Raw genomic sequence first — 23,967 nt, 5'->3', positions numbered from 1 at the left:
TGAGGCCTTGGAGTTGACCTGTTGATTGAAGGAAAGGGTGGTGTCTAGGTAGCCCAACGTTTTAACTACTTTAGCTACATTGATGGTGTTGCCATCTATGATCAAACTTGTGCAGTTGTGGCTAAGTTTGCTGATGCTGGGGGTGGTGCTGAGGAATATAAGGTCTGTCTTGTCATCATTCAGGCATAGTCCATGAGCGGACATCCATGCCTGGATGATGAGGTACAATCTATTCACCAAGGCCAAATCCTTGTCATAATCTCCCATCAGCGGTATGAGGATCTGGGTATGATCTGCATAGTTGGTGTAGGTGATACCAACACCATCGAGATCATCAAAAAGGGGCTTTGTGAATATATTGTACAGGGTGGGAGAGATGCATGAACCCTGAGGCACCCCACACGTAATGGGGATGGGGTCTGCAGAGGATGAGGGTGAGAAGACATGCATTGTTCTGTTATTTAGAAATTATTGTATCCAGTCTATTGCTTCTTGTGAGAAGTGTGCGGCCAAGCCCAGGTGGTTCCATGAGATTTTGTGGTCTACTAAGTCAAACGCCGCTGATAGGTCGAGGAGTATTAGCAGGGTAGTTTTACCATTGTCTCTGAGTGTGTCAATTTGAGTCCTGAGGTCTATCAGCGCTGTCTCTGTTCCGTTTTGGGGTCTGAAGCCAGACTGGCAGACTCCTAGGAGGTGGTTGTGTCTAAGTAGTCTTGTATTTGGAGGTAAGCAATCTTGTCTAAGATCTTGAGACGGAAGGGAACTGTAGTAATTGGTCTGTAATTAGTGGGTATAGAGGGGTCCAGCGATTGTTTTTTGAGTAGTTGGTGGACCCAAGACTCCTTATGTTTGCAGGGGATGATGCCGTGGAGAAGGAGGCATTAATGAGCTTGGATATAAAAGGTAATAGGTCTCTCGCCACATCTTTGATAGTTTGGGAAGGGCATGGGTCGCCTTGGCAGTTCGAAGGTTTGAGGGTGAGAATGGCTTTTACCACCTCTAAGATAGATAATTTGGAGAAGTGGAACCGGTGCAAGGGTTTAGGAGTGGCCTGTTGTGTGGGGATAGGCTTAGGTGTATTGGGAAGGGGGGTTGAGTCACGGAGGGCTTCTTGTTTATTGGCAATCTTGACCTGAAGGGACACTACTTTGTTGGTGAGGGCTTTCGGTATGCTGGTGCACCAACGTTTGTCTTTCATGCAGGTGTCCGGGGTATGCATGGGAGTTTTCAGTTCTTTAAGGATTGTGAACAGTTCTTTTATACTGGAACTGGCTTGGCAGATTCTATGGTTGTAGTAGTCTTGTTTAGTTTGTAATATTTCTTTCTTGTAGTAAGCGGTTATATTACTGAAGTTGGTTGTGTTGTCTCCATACTGTAAACTTTTTCTTTTTTCAAGCCTACGAGATTTGAGGTATGGGGAGAACCAGGTGTTTAGATGCTTTTTGGGTTTACTCTTTCTTAGTTTAAGAGGGGCAATAGAGTCAAGGGCTGCAGTAATAGTTTTATTGTATTCCTCAACAAGGGAGAAGGGATCCATGGACTCTGTTAGTGAGTTTAGTATCGGAAGAATGAGTGGAACATGTTTTTCGGCTGTAATGTTTCTTTTGTTTCTGGTGGGGATGGCTGGGGCCAGTGGGTTCTTCGGAAAGGCTGGTGATGGGGCCTCAAGTGAGAAGGTTAGGAGGTAGTGGTCTGTCCATGACTGAGGAGAGATGGAGGAGATGGATGCATGGCAGTTATAGTCAGCCATCCAGTCAAGAGTTCTGCCTTTGTTGTGAGTAGGGAGGGTGATTTCTTGATTGAAGCCTATATCTGCTAGAGTGCCTGCGATTAGTGAGGCATGCTGGCCTTTGGTGTTATTGAATCCCAAGTTGCAGTCACCTAGACGTAGGCTTTGGGATGTGTTTTTTAAGTTGTCGGAGAGGATAGTGGTTAGGTCCTCCTCGAAGGACCCCAAGGGACAAGGGGGTCTGTAGAGAAGATGGATAGTGAGGGTTTGGGTGCCGGTGATGTGTATTTTGGCAGTGATGGGTTCACAAGATTCTGTGTTGGGTGATGGGGCGAGTCTCATAGCTAGATTGGTTTTGGCAATTATAGCGAGGCCTCCACCCCAAGAGTCAGTTCTGTCTATCTGGAGTATTGTGTAATCCTCGGGGACTACACAGGAATGTGAATTCACAGACGTGTTGAAGACAGGTCTCATAGGACCCATCCTCAAAAGACCTTTGCTTGACAAAGCAAATTACAGACCTTACATGAGCCTCGCATTCATTGGGAAGCTAATTGAGAAAGTAGTTGTGACCCAACTACTTGCAAAAATCAACCAACTTGATGTCCTCCACGCTTGCCAGTCTAGCTTCTGCCCCAAATGCTGCACTGATACTTGAACCATACAAGTGGTGGACGATGGGCTCAGAATCACCGACAGCAGGGACTCGTGTCTCCTAGCCCTCTTAGAACTCTCAGCTTCCTTCGATACAGTTGATCACCAAATACTCTTCTACCTCCTTTCTGACAGGGTGGGCTTCTCTGGAACCTTCCTGAAATGGTTTGCATCCTAGTTTTCCGATAGGCACCATGTTGTACAGATGGTCTCATTCAGATCTAACTGACTGTCAGTCTATGTTTGGTGCCCCAAGGTTCCATTCTCGCCCTAATCATCTTCAATCTATACATGGAACCCTTGGGAACTCTCTTAAATAACCCCAACATAGCCATCCATCAGTAAGCTAATGGCATTCAGCTGTACCTTATGGTCAGTGGCCGCCAGGATATTGCTTACCTCCACGAATGCCTGGCTACTATGCCAACATGGATGTCAAACATTTACCTTAAACTGAACATGACCAAGACTGAATTTGTCCTCATCGGTCCCCTCACCAAACAACAACTTATGCAGCAATTACTGGATGACATGTGCCTGGAAGGATTGACCCATCTGCTGTCAAACTCAGCCAAATCCCTAGGCTTCATTGTTGACAGTTGCCTTTCATTTCAAAAGCACATAGCCAAAAAGGCACAAACCGCATAGCTAGAGATCCACACACTATGCAAAAACAAACCCTTTATTTCCATGAACGAATTCCATACGGCCGTCCAACCCCTTGTTAGGCAGAATTATATGCAGTACCCTTTGGGAACACCACACACAATTAGGACTACAAGTGACAGTACAAATTCACCTTTGGTACAAGCCTGTACTACACAGTAAAGTGGTAGTGATGGCTGAGCAGCCAGACTTATCTCAAGAGTAAAGTGAGCAGTATCAATAGTTACACAAAGGACAGCAATTACTATGATTCAAACAAACACTGACTCAAGGTTTCTGAGTAAAAGAATATACATTTATTTACACATCAGTTGTAAAACATGTCACTATTCTCAAGCAGTAGAAAAATCACACTCTTAATACACTACACCACACCCAATAGATTCTGGACAAGTTAGGCTCAAAATGAAGTGTGAGCAAAATGGCACTCAAGCAATTTAAAAGGGAGGGAAAGACAAAGTTAGACAGAAATTGAACAGCACCAACAAGAAAGTAAGCAGGGCAATCTAGAAAAAGGAACTACAGTGAGGAAATCAGAGTAAAGGGCGGGGGGGCCCAAAGTCAATGGACCAAAGTCTTTGCTCAAGATCACACAGTTCAGGGTAGTTTGCGATTAAGTCTTTGCCAAGAGTTCAGGACAAAGTTGGTCAGCAGAATAGTTAGCTTAAAGAAGGGAGAAGGACAAGCCCTCGGTTTGGCGAAAGGTTTCACACACCTTCACTGCGGCTGGACGAAACGAACAACCAGATTTGAACAGTACCTTTAAATGGAGACGAAGCTGTAGCTGAGGCGGACGTTCCTGGCAGGTCCTGCAGGCTCACGGTTCCTGAAGTGACTGTTGGACTGACACGAAGTAGGAAGACTGGAGGGTCCTGCAAAGCCCAGGGAAGAAACCAGCAGCAGAGCAAAGCAACGAATAAAAGGTGCGCTCCTTAAAACGCAAGCAGGGTGCATGCCTCCTGGCTATCCGGTTGACTGTAGCTCTGTACAACAAATTTGACCAGAGAAGGGAGGCCTGGCAAGCAGTTTGGTAAACTGGTTGTTCCCAACAGCTCAAGGGGAGAAGATTCCTTTCAGATCTTCCCTGTCGTTGGAGTATGAAAATTCGGACCTGCAGCAGGGCTTCACCAGGAGGTTCAGTCGTGGTAGGGATCCTCTTCTGTCAGCTCCTCTTTGGTTCTCTCGTTCCAGTGGCGACTCTGCCTTTCCAGCCTCAGAGACCTGCTTTTTATGCAGTTTTCCCCCATTCGCACAGCATGGCTGTCAATCACACAGCAGGGTGGCTGTTCAAGGAGACCCTGTGCAGGGAGTCTCAAACCCCTCCCTCACATCCTGTCCCCCCCAGACATACAGGTGCCTAAGGAGGGCTTCTGTGTAGAAGCCCGCGAAAGGACAGTGAAAAAAGGAACCAAACCTGGTTTGGCGCGTAGAGAAAAACAAGAGAAAGACTTTTACAAACAGAAATGGCGACTAAACCCACCCAGAACCGTATAAAAATGTATATGGTCTAGCGGGTTTAAGTACGAGGCTACCAAGATAGCCTAAAACAATACCAGGGCTATTAAAGATAACCGCGGTAGGAAAAATAGGGTAGTTACCACTGCCACCAACCAAGTCTTAATGAAAAGGGAGCGAAACAATGCTCCAAGAAAAACAGACATAAAAGGATAAGTATTAACCCTTTCCATAACTCTATTTAAGATAGTTTGTACTGGGTCTGTCAGTGACTAAGAAAGTCAATGGCAACTTTACAGGTTCTGAGAGACAGTAGTCAGTCTCAAAAATGGAGTCGGAGTTGGGAAGCCGAAAAGACAACCCTGTGTCACTGTACTGAAGGTGCTGTGTAACACACAGTAAAAAGATGATGACTATGGAGTAGGTGAGGCTCCACTGTCTATGAACACAAGAAAATGTTAAACACACACAGCAAAACACATGTAAGAGTGGGAAAAAAGGCACACACTCTTGCCAGGTTAAAACAATAAATCCTAGAAATCTACCAAAGCTGCTGAGGGACTCAGAAGGTAAGGGAAATTGGCCATTCTGGAGAATTCTCCCTAACACCCCTCATTATCTCACACTTCAATGGGAGAAAAGCTGTCCTTACTGGGATTCCAGCCACACAATAAGCCCCCATAAGCATCACAACATGCTGCAGCCTGCCTCATTACAGGTGCCCACAGCTTTGACTGTATCTCCCCAACACTGTGCATGCTTCATTGGCTCCCGCTTCCTGCAAGGATCAAATTCAAAATTGCACGTATCACCTACAAAGGAGTCTCAAATGGAACACCAACATGATGGGCAGCTCGACTCCATGAAATTAAATGAAATTAAATTATATTTTATTTATATCGTGCTCATACACAAGTGTTTCAGATTGTGACCAGGCAAAGGGAGAGGAACAAGGGAGAACAAAAACAACGATTTTACTAGGCCCAGTGAGATTGAGAACGCGCAAGTGCATGGAAAAGAGAAAAGAGGGAAAGTGCCTGGTAGGGGGAGAAGTGGAAAGTGTGGATCAGAGGAGAGAACAGAATAAATAATAAGTAAACTAAATAAATAAATAACATAGATAAACAGTGGTAGTGCAGCCAGCAACGGGCAAGTGCTAGATTAGTCAGATAGGGTTTATCTGATATGTGCAGAAGAAAAGTGGGAGGGGGACTGTATGGGTACATATACAGACCCCAGTGCAAGGGGTGGCCCGGAGGCAGTGCAGTAGGGTGGCAGGGTGATCTGATACCTGGGTCCGAATGACAGAGGGTGGCCAGGTGCACAGTGCCAAAGAGAAAACAGATCAGCAGGGGAGAAGAGGGGCAAAGGCAGAAGTGAAGAGGAAGGTCTTGAGGCGCTTCCTGAACCAGAGATGGTTCTCCTCAAGTTTCAAGGTGGCCGGTTTGCTGTTCCAAAGGGAGGCCCCAGCTGAAGACAGAGATCTACCCCCAGAGTGTTTCTTTGTAAAACGACTGACCCTGAGGGAGTTAGAAGTAGAGGAGCGAAGGGCTCGAGTGGGGAGGTATTTAGGGAGGAATAGTTGAAGGTATTTTGGACCCAGGCCCCAGAAAGCCTTGTGGACAATGCAGGGGGATTTAAATGTAATCCTTGCCTCCACTGGGAACCAGTGAAGGGATTGCAGAGCTGGAGAGATACGATCCCAGGGCTTGAGGCCAAGGACAAGTTTTGCAGTCCTGTTCTGGATTAGTTGTAAAGGGCAGAGAGTGGAGGCAGGTAGATTTAGAAAGAGGCTGTTACAGTAGTCCAACCTAGAGAGAACAAGAGCTTGGGAGACAGTGAGCTTCTGGGGGAAGGAGAGGAAAGACAGAGTACTTCTAAGGAGGTGCAGTAGAAAGTTTGACTTTTTTGAGACGTCTGAGATGTGTGCGGAGAAGGAAAGTGTAGAGTCAAAGATGACCCTGAGGTTCTTAGCCTTGCAGGTAGGGGTAGGAGGAGGGCCAAGGGAGCAGGCCATGACTGAGAGGAAAGGATGTTGAAAGTGTGCCAATGAGGAGGATCTCAGTCTTGTTGGCATTTAGACAAAGATTGTTGGTGGCACACCAATTTTGAATGGTGATTAGGCAATCAGGGATGAGAGAAGGAGAGGAGGTGGCTGAGGGATGCCTAAAAATGAGTTGGGTGTCATCAGTACAGCACTGGATGTCTGAGCAGAAAATGGAAATGCAGTAGGCAAGAGTTGCCAGGTATTGATTGAAAAGCCGGGGCGAGAGGTTAGACCCCTGCATAACAACACAGGGAGAGAGTGAAATGGAATATAGGAGGGACACAAGTTGTACCTGCATGCCTCTGGAGGCTCTCACACCTCACATGACAAAACTATTAAATGGTTGGAGTCAAAGCTAGTCTGAAAAGACTCACAAGGAGTACTTCTCCTTCCATGCCCCAATCCTCTGAAACTCAATCCCGGTAGAGTCTTGAAATGCCCCTACCATCCCTCCCTGCACCATCATTACTAAGTTACTGTATCAAATGCAAGCCCAATTTTGGCACAATCCTCTTTTAAAGGGATCTGCTGCTCTTTAGCTAGGTTTGCGCTAAAAGTAATAAAATAAAGATATAGAAATAAGGCAGGATATGAGAAGCTTAGCAGCAGGAGAAGAGAGGAATTGGTGAACTTAGAAAACATTGTAAGGATTGAAATAGTTTGTGCAGGCACTGTTTCAAATAAAAAGAGAGAATGAAAGAAACATGCCAAAGATTACACCAAAGTTGTGGTATGACGGAGAGAAAGGGAGGCACGTAGGGGGAAATAAAAGGCCACTGGGAGGAGAAGGGGGAGGAGGTGTATGTCATGATGCCGACCCCCGGAGACCCAGACCACGTCCAGTAACCCCGGAAGTAGGCATCAAGTTATCCTAAGCAAGCCCAACAACCCCTGCTAGGGGCTATTTGGGTCCAGTCCTGGTGCCTATGGCGCCAGGCTCATATGGAGAGTCAGTCCAGGCGCATAGGTGCCAGGCTCATAGATTAAAACTTACCTGATGCAGACCATGCTGCAAACTTACCTGATGCAGACCATGCTGCAAGAGCTCCAAGCCAAAAGAGGCTTGGAAGGGACTACTTTACTTAGGGACTATTTTTTACTTGGGCGGGGCTGGGGAGGAATACTTACCTGGGACTACTTTGGAGGCTATTTAAACCTCGCCTGAAGAGCAGCACACGCTTCGCGTTATTCTGCATCCAGCAGCGTAACGCTCACTGTGCCTGCAAGTCTGCATCCAGCCTTCTGCCACGCCCGCCTCGAGTTTGGAGCTCCTAGAAAAAGGGAGAAAGAAAGAGAAAAGGTTAGAACAAGAACAATACCTTTAATCCTTACCTGAAATCCTGATCCATCGCGCCTTCGAGCTGGAAGAAAGAAGTTATTTTATGTGCGTCGCGCTGAACTCACCGGCCTTCGCAGCATCTTCACATTCCACTGCATCCTCCTGCATATTCCCGCCGCACTCCGGCACCTAAGGAGAAGACAAGAACAGCAAGGTGAGCCAAGGGAATACACAGAGGAATATTAGTTACCCCCCCATAGACTTACCTGATTTTACCACCGGGGGTACTATTCCTCTTCACAGGTCCACGCATCTTCCACCGCATCTTCGCCGAACCCCGGCCCGTAAGGGGAAACAAAAGGACAGCAAGGTGAAACAAAGGGACTAACAAGGGGAACCCTCCTCACCACAATAGACTTACCTGATTTTACTGCCGGAGGTATTATTCCCCAAGACTTCATACTTTCTCTCTGCGCCTGAATAAGGGAGAAAGCAACAGGTTACATATTGACATTATTTTATCAAACTGTGTTGGAAAATACAAATCCTTACCAGAATACTACCGGTTGCCATGAGGAACTCTTCATTAGGGTCAAGCTGCAACCTGCAAGGAATCGGACAAGAGTGAAAGTCAGGCTTTTGAACTCTTACAAACTTTATACTTACGGCGTCTTGCCGGGAATCTCAGAGTCAATATTGTTCTGAAACTCACCAATTCCTTCAAGCCAGTGAAGAAACTGGTTATCAACGCTCCCCTGCGCTCAGTGCAGGATGGAGAGCTCATCTTTTCAAACCATCAGGTGAGACTATAAGAGGGGACATCAAAGGTGATCTGTGGGGAGAACAGCGGGGGTGGGGGAATTTACGCTCAACTCCATGGGTGGTTAATTCCCTTTCTCCATTTGCAGAAGAATATTCCGCCGGGCCAAGCAAACAAATCTAGGTCGGCTAGTCCAGTCCGTCATCTCGGCCCTACGTCTCACATTGGTGGAGACCGCAACTGTCCAGTTCCGATCGACGCTTCTGTGGTTGCCAGGTGAGCGTAACAGTGTAAAAGAGAAGTAGAGGTCCCTTTGCGGGTGGCACTGTTAAAAAACCAACCCGCAAAGGGACCTTGGTGCTAAGTACGGTGCCGCAATTTGTGGCACCGTACTTAGCGCCTTCCCCATTCCCATTGAGCCCTATGGGGCAAAAATGGGAATGGGCAAGGGCCATGGTGGCATGGGGAATTACCGCCCCGCCAACCTCAGAATGGGGCGGTAATTCCCCATTCCGCCATGGCGGAGTTGGTAAGTTACCGGCATGGACCATGGTGCTATTAGCACCATGGTCCAACGCCTGGGTCGTAATGAGGGCCATAGTCTTCCACCACTCTATAACCCCTTTGCCCCAGATTACTCTCTCATCCACTATTTCTGTTGCCCCATCACTCTGTTCCCTTCCCCTCTTCGATAACTGAACACAAATTCTGACCTGATTCAATGGCTAATATTGAAACAACAAAGTCCTTTTAGGGCAAGTGAATCCTCTCTAACACCCAAAGTTAAGTATCATAACACAATAGAGAGAGGAAAAAGTTATTTCATATACTGAAAACTGCCTGTCCCTGTAAAGGAACGATGCTGTCCCTCATATGTACCACATTTTTATATAGGTCTTTATATACAATTAATATCCCCCGCGGACACACAATAACAATTTGTTTTTTTAAACCTATAGTTTATGAAATGTCAGTATTAAAGTTTGGAAGATCTCAGTTCCGAACTATATTTTAAACATTATATTATCTTTTAAAGATTGGTTCCCATAAAATCACAGCTTCGTCTGTCTTTCCTTAGATAGGTGGCCCACCTGCGTCACCTAGGAAACATTTGGTATATATGAGGGACAGAATAGATCCTTTACTGGGATAGATAGTGCCTGGGTATTCCAGCATATGAAAATAACGTTTTCCTCTCTGTATTGTGTTCCAATTCAATGGCTCCCTATCTGGATCAAGTCAGGTCCTACACAGAGGCACACTCTCAAACCCACTAAATTGAGCAGGAAATCCTAGACTTCAATCAAACACTCAATGCTCCCTTCAAGCGCCACTTTCGTTCCTGTTCCTTCATTCCCATTTGCCCACCCTACATTGGTTTCCCCTGCTATGCAATATCTAAGAGCAAACATGTGTCTACACCTATCCATCTAGACCACAACGTGTTCTCTCTCTTTGTGACACATGCCATACTCTGCCACTGACTCTGGCAAGTTATGCTAATACACTAGCTTCCTCTCCTATCACTGCTCTTACGCCTGCAAGTTATACAGTAACCCGTAGTCTTTGCTTGCTTCCATTCTTGTTGACTCTCCATTCATTACTGTCTCTCTGGCAATTGCTTTGCCTTCTACTTTCCTGCCACATCCCTGAAATCCCTGACAATCACCAGCATTCTCTCCTCCATTGCCTCTCTTTCCTCCTACACTCTGACTTCCCCTACCTCCTTTCACACGCAGTCACCTATTCTCCAATCTGCTAGAACATGCTGTGCTTCTGTAGATCACCTTTCATCCCAGACCTTTACAACAAACTGGCACCATTTCCTACAGCTACCTGTCCCATCACTTCAACCTCTGACAAACCTCTACAATGTTCCCATCCTGTTAAAAGGCGGCCACCAACCTACTCCTCTTAATTAGTCTTATGGCACACCCCAAAGGATCTCCGAATTGCCACTCTGCCTCCTTTCTTCCTCACTTGTCTGAAATCCTACAATAAGTAATGTTCAATAGCACCTACCCAGAGATGTTTACAGTTTGCAACTGATGCTAGAGTTCTGTATCCATCATTGGTGCTCACCCATGTCTTTATATTACTCACTACTGCTCACCACATCAACCTATCCTGTATCCTCATCCTCCTTGGTATCTCAGTACCTTTGGCACTGATGACTACTCATCAATCCTCTTGTCACTCTCTCCCTTCAGCAGCCTACTCAGCGGATAACTTGTATTTTATCCGCTTGAAGTTTGTCACATCCAACATAAACCCTCTACCAGACTATCAGCCTTGTTATAAGTTTGGTGGTATCTTGTCAGTAATACCACTGAGATACCACCATGTGGCATTACCGTTACCATCACTAGGTCCGATGGTATTATCACTGGCAGTGTAACCACTGGATTACAAGTGGTGGTAGGCATTGTTAGTCCCCATTAAATCGAGTCCATAGAACTCCATGGGGATTTCAGCAGTATTACCACCCGCAGTATTATAACCAGTGGTAATACCACCAAAATGGGTGCATTTTGGCAGTAAGGTGGTGGAATTACCTACATCAGTTTGCTGGCAGTGGTTTGGTAATGCGGTGGTAATAGAATTACCATTGCATTACCGCCGATTTGTCCCACACCACCAACCGCATAATTAGGCCTTGTGTCCATCCAGGGACTGTACTTGGTCCACTCCAAGTCACTCTCTATGCATCGCACATTAACTCATCTCCTCCTTTGCGGTCTAATTTTTTCCAATAACAACCACATCTTTTTCTCACCCTTCATTTACCGCACAGCCGACTTCTTAAATCACAGGCTGTGGTGTATATTCTTAACCAATATACACCATAGCATATTACTTCACTGCCGGAAATGTAATTCCTCAAAAATTGAAGAAATATTTTATCCGGTTTCTAATGACTCGCCCCTCTATTCTTTCTTTCACCCCCAACACACTTACAAAATACCTCAGGGCTCAAAGCCTAAGTGTTCTTTTTTATAGAGTTATGAAACTATAGCATTAAATTACCTCTAACTTCCTGGCTACCCAGTTCAACCTCCTTAACATCTTTCAACTTTGCCTGTTTCTTACCGTCCACTCTGCTAAAACTCTTATGCCCATCCTTGTCCTCGGCAAGATGAACTACTGTTTCATCCTCCTTCATGGGAGTCTCCCTTTATTTCTTGTTTCCCACTCGACAAGGTGCTTAACTTTGCTTTTCACAACCACTTCCACAACCTGGAATGTTCCCCTCCTTCTACAAACCACCATTTTGTAGGATGGCTGTCCATGTGTAGCAGCTCGCTCATTAACTTTTACCTTCTTGTTTAAAAATCCATGGGCTTCTTCCCTTCAGCCCCTACATGGCTAACTCCATCTTTGGCTACTCACCAATGTAAAGGTGCTCCTAATCACCCACACCAAACCAAATAAAGGAGCAAACCAAGGTACACGAAGAAACCAGCTTTATTGACACATTTGGTCAATAGAAGGTCCACAGATGTTCTAAATTAATTCCTGTCAAACCGGGGGTTATAAACTAAACAAATTACATCATCACATTTATAAAGAAAACCACATGCACAGGCTGCCATTGGTCATTAGAATAAAATCACCTACATTATTCTATAAATCGCTACTCCTAATTGGATAGTCCTTATTTCAAAACACGCCCAGGGTACTACTTCTGATTGTGTAAGACGTCATGTCCTGGGCAACATCAGGCTGCGATCGAATTGGTTAGCACCACAACATATTGAAATCATTACAATACTGGTGCCTTTTATTGATGTGGCCTTGAATGTTACACTTATCCACAACAGTCTAATTAACTTTTGGTGAGAAAGGAGAGATTGAAATGTTGCCCTGACCAAAGAACTATCAAACTCACTCCCATCTCATCTTTCCATGCCTGGCCCCAATCTTCCAAACAGTTTTCTCAACCTTGTATAATTTGTCCTGTACTGCCTTCAGATAGATGCAGATAGATGTTGCTGCTTGGTGGTGCTTGATCTAACTGGGTCATGAACATGCCTAGCTTATTCATTGTAGTATGAGGTCAGTGTATGAGACCTTTTGCCTTCAGTTTATTAACCCTGTTAATTTGTTTTTTTCGTGCATGCTTTGAACTGCTTTCACCATTGAGGTGAGCAGGTACATCTTGCTAGTGTCTTATTGGCAACGTTACTGCATGTACTTGGCAATTATAACTTTGTGTATTTCTGTCTGCTAGCAACAAAACACACGTAATTGTTGCATATCTAAACTGGAACCATGGGAAAGGCATTTTGATGCAGTTTCATCTATCATCCTCTTCTCTTGACCTTGACACTTTCAGTTGTCTGGACTCCACAATGAACAAACAAACATCCCTATTAAGCTATTTAAACCACAATGCTGTACTTTATTAACTATGTACTGTGCAGGGCCTTGCAAAAGGGAAATGGTGCTTCTCATGTCATTTATAATGCTGCTTTACCCTTCCTAACTGTGCATACCAACATTTACTACATTCCCTCTCTGTGTATTCAGCAACCTAACCCTCCCTAAAATGTGACAAACAAGCCCCCTAAAGTGTGGCAAAACTAACCATTCTGCTTGTGTTACATTATACATGGAGGTGGCATACACATAATTACACTTTATTTTAGTTTTCTTATTCTATATGTTTGCTCTCATGTGGAAACAGGTGGGTGGCTCCTTGCGCGTCGACCATCACCTCCCCCCTCTTGTCAATTTATTGACCAAAACTCCTTTATCTACCATCCTGCCATATTCCTCTTCAAAGACACAAGCTCTACAAACCCTGTCCACCTGTCATAACGCAACAGTCGCCATCACCCTCACAATCCACCCAGTGTTGTGCATAGTTCTCAGGAAAAAAAAGGGGGTGTAAACCTAGTTTTAGGTGGTTCAATAGGCCTATCAGAACTATCCTACTTTTATCTGGGACAAAAAGTGCATCTGTGTATCAGTGTGCTCTGGGCCAGCAGTACCTTCTGTAGTAGCAATGGTAAGGGACATCATGTTACTCTCTTCCTTCCCCTTTTTTTTACTACTTAACAATATCCAATTATTATGTGTAGGATGCACATACGTACCAGTAGCACCAACAAGAGAGGCACTACTATCTTAAAAATTGTTACCCAACCAGATAGGCACCCATGAGAACATCCAATGGTTCCAGTCCTCATCTACTACTTTAGTGCTATCCTTCTCCATAGTCGTGTGTAGTGTGTGCAAGAGAGTAATAGATTCCATTACACTGCCATTCTGTTCATCGTTCGCTGGTTTTAGTGTGCAGCAACTTGCCCCTATCTTGGTGATATGATATGATATGATTGTTTATTTATATAGCGCCTATACACAGAAGTGTTTCAAAGCGCTTCAAGGAGGGAGGGAACATAGGAAATACAGTACATTCAGTAAAGTCCTTGAGCAATATTGAATGTGGAAAATAACTACCATAATAGGCCTGACGACATTTCTGATAGTGCAAGTGCCAAAAAACAAGTAGGGTAGGAGGGAATGGAGAAGGGGAACAAAGCAAGCAGTAACATTACTATGTCTGTCGACAATTTACGCAGTGCAGGAGGAATACAAGAGGAGGGTTGGGAGGGGAGGGCAGGGATAGAGGGGGAGAGGGGGAACAAGACAACTGCTGAGCCAAATTCATCAGATAATTTAGAAGCAGGGGAGGGGGAAAGGAGAACAAAGGGTAAGAGGGGGGACAGACAAGCAACTATCATCGGTCAAGGAACAGATGATAGGAGTAAGTGCAAGGAGGGAAGACCTCGAGGAGTGTTTAGGTCCCCAGAGGAGGGGGAGAGGCAGGCAAGTGAGAGTAGGAAGTAGAGTGGGAAGTAGAAGAGGGTGGGTTTGAGGTGCATAGGACAGGGTAGGCAACTCAAGAGAGTACGTGGGGTCAGCGCAGAGCAGGGGTAGGAAGGTCACGAAGGTCCGGAGGCAGGGTCAAGAAATGGACATGCAAATGGCATTGTCAGGCCGTAACGGGACCAAGTCTCGGCAGAGGCGGGCATGCTTAAGCATTAAGGAATGGGGAGAGAGAGGGAGGGACACGACCAGAGGGAGAGGGGTGGAAGGGTCAGAGCAGGTGTACAAGGCACAAAGTATGCAGAAGTAGGCAATCAAGGTAAGTTAAAAACAGTGAATGCAACACAGGAACATGCATAGATAATGGATCAAGCATATGCAGTGCGTTTGTTTAGAGGAAGGGTGAAACATGAATGAGGTACGGGTAAATCCCCCAAATCAATGCAGGGCAGATGTGTGGTATACAAAATTAGTGCAAGACCAATACAAGCGGTATTAACAGTGTTAAGTTACATGATTCCACAGGGGTGGAATTAGAGACTGAAGATGACCAGCTCAAACAAAAGTCAACTGGTGATGGAGGGCAGTGAAAGAGTCACGTAGGTGCTGCAAAGTCAAGATAACAACAGTGCTGGGTTTTTCAGTAGGTTCTGGGGGGAAGGTGGACATGGAAAAGGAGGGGCAAACGGAGGTGCGTGCACACCTTACCTGTGTGCCGTGACTCAGCAACAGGTGTTGAAAAGAACGCTGGGTGACCAGGAGGGTAGGCTGCAGGCAAAGTCCATTGACAAGTCCATGGAAAGGACAGGGAAAAGACAGGAAGGAGCCCTTAAGCGCTGCCCTTAAATGCGCGGACCCGGCTTCGCCTCACGGCTAGGTTGGGTCTCTGCATTTGAGGAGGGCAGGGGCCAATCAGGAGGCAGTTGAGGGGGACGTGCCTCCAAGCACCGAGGACGGTGCAGAAACGCAGAAGGAAGTACGGCGGCCATCTTGGCATGGCCTCGTCGGATGCTGCAGGGATGTAGAAGGCAGCATTCCGGGTCCCACGGTGGTCGAGGGGGCCATCCTTCCAGGTGGAGGGCACAGGGAAAAGACAAGAAGGAGCCCTTAAGCGCTGCCCTTAAATGCGCGGACCCGGCTTCGCCTCACGGCTAGGTCGTGTCTCTGCATTTGAGGAGGGCAGGGGCCAATCAGGAGGCAGTAGAGGGGGACGTGCACACTCCTCCCTCCATAGCAGTGAGGAGGTCTAGCAAATACCTATTCTGGAAAGCAGTTAGTCTGACACCCCATAATTCTTTCTTAATGGCATTCAGACTACTCTCTGTGGCATTGGACAATTGCAACAACTCCCACATGGTGATTTGAAGCCATTTCGCATTTGCTGCCACATGTTCCCCAGGGGCCAGAAGGATGCAAAAAATACGGCTGAAAAGGAACCTCCTCACACTTCATGGAGCACCCATGTTGTCAGTTGATATTCCCCTCCCCTGATCCCTTGTACTCGCCCATCGTGTATTCTGCATACTTAAATCCTGTAATATATGCAAATAACTCATTTTATGTTATGCATGCTAGGGAGATTTGAAGCGCGCACGTTCACCAAATGGCATCTTGCCGTGAGGAGAACCCAAACTAGCAGAATTAGAAGAGTAGAGTTTTAAGGGAACGTCTCAAGTCCAAATAGTTCTCAGTGCCCCTGAGGGCAAGTGGTAGGTAGCTTTTTCCACAGTTTGCTAGCTGCAACCGAAAATTTGCGACCGCCAGTTCTAATACAGCGTAATCTAGGGATGACTAAAAGATGAGCGTTGCTAGAATGTAAAGTCTGATCGGAAATGTAGTGTAGAAATTTGTCCTGTGGATAATCCATGCCATGATCATAATAGGCACTGTATACCAAGCAAGGAGATTTAAATTCAATCCGTTTGGACACTGGCAAAGCCCTTAGCACTGGACTAATAGGATGCCCATAAGAGTAGCAGTAGCTACCCCGGCGGCCACATTCTGCAGAAGCTGATGTCGATGGATAAAACCCAAAGGGTGCACCAGGTATAGAGTGTTAAAATAATCAATCCAACTATTTATAACAGAGGCCACGACTAGAGGACGAAGATGCCCTGGAAGAAAAGGCAATATCTGATGGAGCATTCACAGAACAAAGTGACCAGCTATACAAACTGCATTGATCTGTGTGGCCATGGAAAACGAAGCTGGGAAGATAACTCACAGATGTTTTATCTCCTTCACTTGATCAGCAAAAACACCAAATGATAAGGGCCAAAAAGAAGGAGACCGAGATATAGAATTAAATGGAGAACTCACCACCAGAATCTCTGTCTTGTCCCCATTAAGGTTCAGCCGACTCAGGGCCATCTATCTCTTCATGTCCTCCTTGCAAGCGCAAATACCTGCGGACACCCCGATCCGGTCATGATCAAGCCGGACCAGGATATGTGTGTCATCAGCATACAAATAGCACCAGCATTCGTGAGAGCGGATAAGACTCATCAGTGGCTGAACATAGATGCTAAACAGAGTTGGGGACAGAGCTGAGTGCTGTGGGAAACCGCAAGAATGTGAATAAGGTGGCATGCCGGAAAGAAGAGAGAGAAAGGGATTGGTGCTTCTCAGTCAGGAAGGAAGAAAATCAAGTCAGGACAGAGGCAGACAGGCCAGCTGCCGCCAGGCGGGACAGGAGGATAGAATGATTAACATTGTGTCAAAAAAAGAAGACGATAAATCAAGTAATATGAGTGCTCCTGCCCCGCCCTGATCAGCCAACAAGAAAGAAGATATGATATCAAAGATTCAAGAAGCTTCAAAGAAAACGGTAGGAGAGAAATTGGGCAATAGTTAGCAGGAACAGAAGCATCATGTGAGGGTTTCTTCATGGGAGGGATCACTGTTGCTTGCTTTAGTTGGAAATACCTCTCTGATAGGATAGATGTATCACATTGGTGACCCAAGGGATGATGGAAGGCATGATTTCCTTAATCATTATTAACGGCACCGGATCAGACGGTGATGAGGACTTAAGGTGATTCAGCGCGCAGAGAACATCCACCGAAGAGAATTCTGGAAAGAGGGCCCATGAATGCAAGGTGGGAGCCTCAGGGGTGCAGATAGACACGGGCAGTGTCTGACAACCATTTTTGGAAATAACTGAACGAATATTATCAATTTTAGTAAAAAGAATTCTGCTAGAGAATTGCACAAATCCTGGGAAGGTTGCATTCTAAGAATCGCAAAGAAGAACAAAAAGACCAAACCACAGAAAATAATTGCTTTGATGTATTTAGCTCAAACTCAATTTTATGGGAGAAAATCTTCGATATGAATTTTAAACTTGTCCGATCTGTGCTGTCTCGTCTTGCTTTTCCACTGCCTCCCTTGTACACTTGGTCGATGTATCTGCCACTACTACTATTGTACAAATGTAAGGCAGAAAGCCATGGGACTATATAGATAGGCATTTGTGCTTTCTTTCTGAACACAATCAACACACAACTCTCCATCAATTTCATGCACATCTGCCCACGTGTGACCCTTCCTGTTTTACAATTCGAGTGCGCATTAGGTAAAGCAGAACCCATTTTGTTTCTTTTTGTGGCGCAGTTAGCTTAACCCACAAATACTCTGATGCCTTGCTTGCTTTCTCATTGGAAAACTCCCATTGTTTCCTTGTCGTGTGTAGGCCGCGCTTGCTCGTTTCACTTTGCAATTAATTCAGTAACTACAGTATTATTGTAGTCATTTGCTTTTCCTTGCTTCAGACGTTACCGAGAAGAGATAATTGTTCCTGTCCCACGGAAATAATATTTTTAGCCAGTGCATTATTCTTTCTTATCATGCATCAGTGTTTGTCATGCACTATTTAAGAAAGGATTCATGCGAAGCAACTATTATATTTGCTCTCATTCGCACAAAAAACACACTTCACAGAAAACGTGAGGCAAAAGTTATTTCCAAAAAACTCGTCATAACACGGGCAGATGACCTCAAAGATCCAGTAAGTCCAATGCCTTACAATAGGTTTCACATCCTCTCTGGGTCCTGCATCTTTCTTTGATGAGAGGCCGGAAGGGATTTTGACCAAACATGGACATCGTCAACAAGGTGGAACAAGGACAGGCTTGAATCCCTCTTACAGTCCCTTTCTATGGGCCTGTGTCCTTGACTCCTGCGCAAATAGATGAATAAAACCTGTGTCAAAATCAAGAGCTCGTGGTGAAGGGCACTACTCAATTTCTCATGTTTATCCAATCATCAAGTGGAACATGGCCAGCATCTACACATCACCATACAGCAATAACCATGAAACGAAGGGTTAATGGTTACCTGACGTGTTCGCTAAAAGTAGTCATTTCCTTTCTGTCCAGTATAGAAAACCTAGGCCTGGCAGTGCCACTTGGAGCTGCTGCAATCGCAGTAAAACAGATATCACACACTCTTATCAGCAAGAAGCCTATCTAGTGAGGAGCAGGTACACCTGAGAAAAGTGGATCAAATATGCTCCAAATGGTAGTATGGTCTGTCAAGTCCCTCAATGTATTCGAAAGAGGAGAGCAGGACTCCTGCTATGAATCCAGCCCATATAAATATCACCAAATAATTTTAGTTCTTCCTCTCCCTTACTTCTCTTTCATGCTTGTTGCAGCTCTAGCCATCCTCACCCTTACTCAACTCATCCTTTATTATTGAGTATATGAAAGGACTGAACATGTTTTAATAAAGAAAATCTGCATTATAAGACAAGACTGAAAGCTCGTATGTTGCTACTTCAAAGCTAACTCAATACCACGGCCTCTACCTAATCAATTGGTTTAATTGAAGCAAAACTTCTGCTGATCAGTCCACTGTTTTCACTACCTCATGCCTATGAACACTTACAAAGCCTTCACACTGCTTGCTAAATGTACCCCAAAAAGCCCACAGTCTATTTGAATCTGTGCCATTGCCCAACTCACCTGTCTTGTCAGAGTTCGGGAACAGGCTGAAGTATAGACTATCACAATTGAAATCAGAAGCTGACAATCTCAACTCCACTGGCCTTCCTCTTGCACCCTGAGGTATCTGGCAAAGCACAGTCTTCATTGCTCTTGGAAAGTTCGGCAGGACCCTGAGCTAGTACTTGTTTTCACCGGACCTGAGTGAACACATGTTACTTCTGAGTTGAAAGCACTATCACAGATGCCTATGGTCTTAAGATGGGAGATTTTTTTTAAAAAACATTACGTCCATTCTCACTCCTAACGCTGATGATCTAGCTATGGGAAAACATACCAGCAATTCTTTTGAACATGTTGCACATCCTGTATGACTTTCCTTCTTAGTTAAAGGAAAGAACCTATTCAGAACATAGTCTACATGAGATCCATGCGGATGGTGTCCAGGCACCAACTGGTCCATTCAGATCAGCTGGACCACATTTCGAAATGTATCCAAGTCCCCCAGGAGCACTGTATGAAGCCATTGGCTTCATTTGAATGGCCTGGGACATCCTTTATCACATGGCTATCTAACAAGCAATGAAGACCAGCTTCCAAGGGTTCCATCTGCTTTGGTGATACCTGTTGTACTCATGAACTTTGTTTCAGGAGGATAGTTTGCGGGCAACGCGCTTGCCTTGGAAGAAAGATGATGCAGAGCAACAAAGTTTTGATCCCCGGGTCCACACTTAGAAACCTCTGGGTATTAAGTGCGTTATCAATAACCAATCAATCAAGTCCTACATCTTCTGAAGAGATCCGGCTTTTCAAGGTAGGCACAATTTCTATCATAGTGTATTCTTGGTTTATGATGTTAAATAAATGTACATTTTCAGTATTCTTCAAGGATTTAATTCATCCAGCATATGCAAAGCAAAACAAATATAAGGCAATGGGCCTCATTACGACCCAGGCGGTCCGGGAACTACGTTACCGGTAAGCATGCCAGTACTGGACTTCCCGGACCGCCATACTACGAGTTCTGCTCGGGGGTGCCTGTCAGCGCACCAGGTCTGACCTGGCGGGCAGAGTGGTACCCGCGAGCACAGCACGTCGGATGCACCGGCACCATGCTGAATGGTGCCGGTGCATCCGACGTCCCATTCCCACTCAGCCCTATGGGGCCGAATGGGGATGGGGAGTCCCTTATTGCCGGCACCCGCAAATGGGCAATTACCGGGTCCGCCGAACTCGGCATGACCCGGTTCTTGCCCATTCCCGGGTGCTGGTAAAAATGCAACTCCGGAGGCAGCCGTGCTCGTTTTGCCGGCAAAGCTACTGTCGGAGTTGTAATGAGGCCCAATGTATATGTACTGATCTATTTTAATGTCACTTGAGATTTTGCAAGATATAATTCCCTAGGGAAACACCAGTGTGTAAATGTATTTTATGATCGCAATTTGCTCTCCTCTCTGTTGCATAGAGTTTGGAATGATTTTTCAAGCTTCATTACTTGTTTTTTCCGTAAACTAAGATTTCATGGTAGGTTTGTGGCAATGATTATCAAGTTATGATACCGCTTTTTATCTTGTCTCGTTCATCCATCATCATCTTTCACCACGCCGAGAAAGATTAATTTTGAAATTACTTTAATCTGGTTTGCAGAGAATATTTTGTTTAAAAAGATTTCTGCATCTATCCAAACTGTATTCAATGTTAACACAACTTGCAATGAAACGAAAAGAAGTTCATCACACTCAGTTTACAGCAATACCATTCATGTTTCTCATTTCCAGCAAATGTATATGTTTCTCTGAAGTATGATAGTGCTTATACTGTCGAAAATACCGTAGGCCTCATTACATGGCACCCTTGTATCTGGACCGGCAAACTACAAGTCTTCCTGCTGGAGCCGCTGTTCCCGACAGGTCTGACCATGCCGGGCGCAGCAGCCACTGTAGGCAGACTTGTCACGGGAGCACCGGCACCATTGTTAATGGTACCTGTTCTCCCGTGTCCCCAATACCCTAGAGTCCCAAATGTACCGCGCCTGACTTCCAAGCCGCCGGACTTGTAAAAGCCTTGTGCCACCGGGAAGTCATGCGCCGTTAGCACCGCAGGGTTACCGCCAGACCTGTAATGAGGCCCTGTGTGTGTGTGCAGACCGTCTTAGTTCCCTCATTCATGTAGGCATTTTAAAGTCTGCTTCCTTTATGTCTGGTCCTAATTCCTTTATCCACTTTGATCAATAACACTAGTCTCACTTCAAAGAGTTTAGTAGTATTGTGCGATATAGTTACATATATTTTGTATATTAATTATCAGTTCTTCTGTCGACTTAGTCTCTAATCATACATTCATAATCCCGTTTCTAACGCATTAGCAAAGTTTTGATTCTGCAATGCCGTTATTCCACGTCTACCTTTTATTTGTTCTTGTAGAACAAATTGTTTGGTATTAATTAGTTGCATGGTTTGGTTTTATTTTTATTTTACTAATTGCCATTCCCATCCTTTAACAAATTTGCTTCTTAATTGGAAATTATTCCATACAGGGTAGCATCTGCGTATGTCTTATCCCTATTCCAGATCCATGTGTTTTCACAGACTTTAACGAGCGTTTTCTTTCATTTTTAGTTTGATATGTTAAGAGAATTTGGGGTTCATTTTTTAATCTAACCTTTAAAGATTTGTTTCATTCCAATACTTCAAATCATGGATCCAATAGTCTAAATTTTGGAGCGGTGAAATGAAAAGTACTTTGTAGATGATGCTATTAGATGGATTAGAGTTAGAATCTAATTCTCATTAAATGCTCCCACAAATAATGCTCCTTTGAGAATGTGACATTTCTCTTAAAACCTTTGTAAAAAAAAAAAAAAAACGTGCTTTTTAATGACAACATTGATATACATCACCATAGTCCTGTTGAATGGAATTGATATATCTTTTCTTTTCGGGTACCAAAGGCCATTTGGCCGAAGTATGCTCAACAAATCAAATAATTTCCTAACACAGGATCTCCACTCAGGCTCTCCACTTAGATGAATCATTCATTCCCTAAGGCAGGCTCTCCACTTAGATGAATCATTCATTCCCTAAGGCAGGCTCTCCACTTCGATGATCCATTCATTCCCTAAGGCAAAGTTTGAACACACCCTGTCATCCAAAGCAGAGATATTACAGCTCTTTGCATTTGCTTTACAGGCTTAGGTGCATTAAAAACAACTATGGCTCTATTATACAGCATCCCCATCTTATAACTGGCACAAACCAAATCTAGAAATATTGCAATGCCAGAAACATCCTGCACAACCAACAAATGGACCTCAAGATTTTAGAGGACATGACTGGCCTGCTATATTCCACCGAGCACAATTATGAAATGTCTTATGACTCTGTGCAGTAATGACTTCTTCTTTGCTCGACATAATTTCCTATTCTCCATTAAGCCTAAATTATTGCATGTGATTGAAATAATTGCACCACCTTGTGTTCATCCAATTTACAAGACTATAGCAGCTCTTTCAGAATGTCCCCAACGATAAGTAAACTCAACACCCCTGTGCAGCAAAAGAATACCCCAGTGCCTTCATATAGAGGTAGAGCAGAATTGTATTGTTGGAAACGTAGGGTGCAAAAGGTGCCCGTTGTTTCTGCAGCCAGTGCAACCAGATTGTAGCCTTGCCCTCCACAGAAGTGCAGCCCATGACACACCCCCGCCCACCCATCCCAGCCTCGGCTCAAAGATTGGGCCCTACCAATTGGTGCACAATTCACTGGTCACTCTTCTACGAATTCCAAAGGAAATACCCATTCAACCATGACAGCTAAGCCACAGGCTGTCATGAACTTCAGATCACGCCCCTTTTGGACCTCCTGGTCCTTGTCTAAACGGGGCTTGCATTCCGTACTACTTCCAACATGTCCGTCCAGAGCTGAAGCCCTTGCTATCTCCATGCGCTGAACGTAGTGTGGTCTATTTATAGACCACGCCTTCCGCGGCTCTGCGCGTCTCAATGCTATTGCAGAGTAGCCCAGACGTGTGTTCATAGCTCGCGGTATTGTTTCCCTTGTCCCAGTGCTATTACCCATTCCTTTTCCTTTCCCCCTTCCTGGTTCTGAGCTTTTCTAGCCTTTTCCAGTCTCCCGGATTTCTGGACTCCATGATCCCGGAACTAAACGCAACCTGGAACCAGATGAATCTCGAGCAGCGCTGTTCAAGACCAGGAGCGTTCGCAAGAAGGCAGCGATCGAAGTCACCGGCAAACATTGGACCCAGGTGAGAAGGGGGGAACTCCTTGACACAGGCACCAAGGCAGACAGCCAGAGGTGGATGTGAGATAGAAAGTAGCACAAGATACCAAAATAAATATAAAAAGAAAGTGGATAGTGAAACAAAGTCAATGCTTCTTGACACCACAACAGATCCCCCAAACACTCCTTACCATTCCTGAATCGAAATCATGATTGACATCTGTGATCACATCATTTTCCTGCCGAGGTTCACACATATTCGGGCATCAATGACATCACATTAAGCAGGCTAAGTTCCACAGGCACATAATGAGTGTCTCCTGTGGAGTACTCATGGAGGTGTCACTTGCAACCTCTGATGCAA

Source organism: Ambystoma mexicanum, chromosome 3p (assembly GCF_040938575.1).
Source record: "Ambystoma mexicanum isolate Mex_15411 chromosome 3p, UKY_AmexF1_1, whole genome shotgun sequence".
Lineage (NCBI taxonomy): Eukaryota > Metazoa > Chordata > Amphibia > Caudata > Ambystomatidae > Ambystoma > Ambystoma mexicanum.
The sequence above is the reverse complement of the archived record's forward strand: the minus strand, read 5'-3'. Positions refer to the sequence as shown.